The sequence below is a fragment of the Malurus melanocephalus genome, unplaced genomic scaffold (assembly GCF_030028575.1).
Source record: "Malurus melanocephalus ecotype Western Australia unplaced genomic scaffold, MMel_1.1 scaffold_1615, whole genome shotgun sequence".
NCBI classification, from domain to species: Eukaryota; Metazoa; Chordata; class Aves; order Passeriformes; family Maluridae; genus Malurus; species Malurus melanocephalus.
In genome coordinates, this window is record NW_026624847.1 from 18,954 (window position 1) to 20,840 (window position 1,887).

General features: G+C 36.4%; 1 protein-coding gene across 2 annotated transcripts in view; it reads right to left on the bottom strand.

Annotated features, from left to right (window-relative positions):
• LOC130587189 (eukaryotic translation initiation factor 3 subunit C-like) overlaps positions 1-1,887 on the bottom strand; it is a 10,043-nt gene that overhangs the window by 6,174 nt on the left and 1,982 nt on the right. The window lies entirely within an intron of this gene.

Below are 1,887 nucleotides of genomic sequence, written 5' to 3' on the forward strand. Positions count from 1 at the left end.
GACAAATGAGTGAAATTTTGGGGTGAAAAAATGCAAAATCGGGAAAAAATCGGTGTTTTTTACCAAAAATAGCAATTATTTAGCACAAAAATGGCGATTTTTTACCAAAAATCCACTTTTTGGGGGGAAAAATCTGTGGTTTTGGGGGGAAAATTAAGTTTTGGGATAGGTGAGACAGGGAAGTGAAATTTTGGGGCAAAATCAGCTTTTTTTTGGGAAAAAATCAGCGTATTTTTACCAAAAATAGCATTTTTTTACCAAAAATGACCGTTTTTTAGTGCAAAAATAGCAATTTTTTACCCAAAATCTGTGACTTTTTTGAGGAAAATGAAATTTTGGGATAGGTGAGACACCTGAGCAAAGGTGAGCAAAATTTTGGGGTGAAAAAATGCGAAATCGGGAAAAAAAAATTCACATTTTTATCAAAAACAGCAATTTTTTACCGAAAATCTGCTTTTTTCCCCCAAAAATCTGTCTTTTTTGGGGGAAAATGAAGTTTTGGGACAGGTGAGAGACAGATGAGACACCTGGGAAAAAGTGAGAGAAATTTTGGGGTGAAAAAATGAAAAATTGGGAAAAAAATCCTTTTTTTTACCAAAAATAGCCATTTTTTAGTGCAAAAATAGCGATTTTTAACCAAAAATCCGCTTTTTTTCCCCAAAAAATCTGCCTTTTTTGGGGGAAAAATGAAGTTTTGGGACAGGTGAGAGACAGGTAAGGGATAAGTAAGACAAATTAGTGAAATTTTGGGTCAAAATCCTCAATTTTTGGTCAAAAGAACCCAACCATGGTCTGAGGAACCTCAAGAAGATCCAAAATCGCCATTTTTAGAGATAAAAAAACCAAACCAAGACCTACCCCAGGGAATTATGGACCTGAGAACCCAAATTTTGGGTCGAAATTTTCAAATTTTGGGTCAAAATCCTCGATTTTGGTCAAAAGAACCCAACCATGGTCTGAGGAACATCAAGAACTTCTCAAATCTCCATTTTTAGACCTAAAATGACGGAACCAAGACCTACCTGAGGTAATTATGGACCTCAGAACCCAAATTTTGACCTCAAAAACCAAAATTTTGGGTCAAAATCCACGTTTTTGACCAAAGAACTCAATGATGCTTTGAGGAACACCAAGAACTTCTCAAATCTCCATTTTTGAACCTAAAATGACTCAACCAAGACCTGCCCCAGGTAAATATGGACCTGAGAACCCAAATTTTGGGTCAAAAACTTGAAATTTTAGGTCAAAAACCTCAATTTTGGTCAGAAGAACCAAAATGAAGCTTTGAGGAACATCAAAAAGATCTAAAATCGCCATTTTTAGACCTAAAATGATGGAACCAAGACCTACCTGAGGGAATTATGGACCTCAAAACCCAAATTTTGGGTCAAAATCCTCGATTTTGGTCAAAAGAACCCAATCATGGTCTGAGGAACATCAAGAACTTCTCAAATCTCCAAAATTCGAGATAGAAGAACCAAACGAAGACCGACCTGACCTAAATATGGACCTGAGAACCCAAATTTTGGGTCAAAATTTTCAAATTTTGGGTCAAAATCCTCCAATTTTGGTCAAAAGAATCAACCATGGTCTGAGGAACCTCAAGAAGATCTAAAATCTCCATTTTTAGACCTAAAATGATGCAACCAAGACCTACCCCAGGTAATTATGGACCTGAGAATCCAAATTTTGATCTCAAAACCCAAAATTTTGGGCCAAAATCCTCGATTTTGGTCAAAAGAACCAAGCATGGTCTGAGGAACATCAATGAGATCCAAAATCGCCATTTTTAGACCTAAAATGATGGAACCAAGACCCACCTGACCTAAATATGGACCTCAGAATCCAAATTTAGACCTCAAAACCAAAAATTTTGGGTCAAAATCC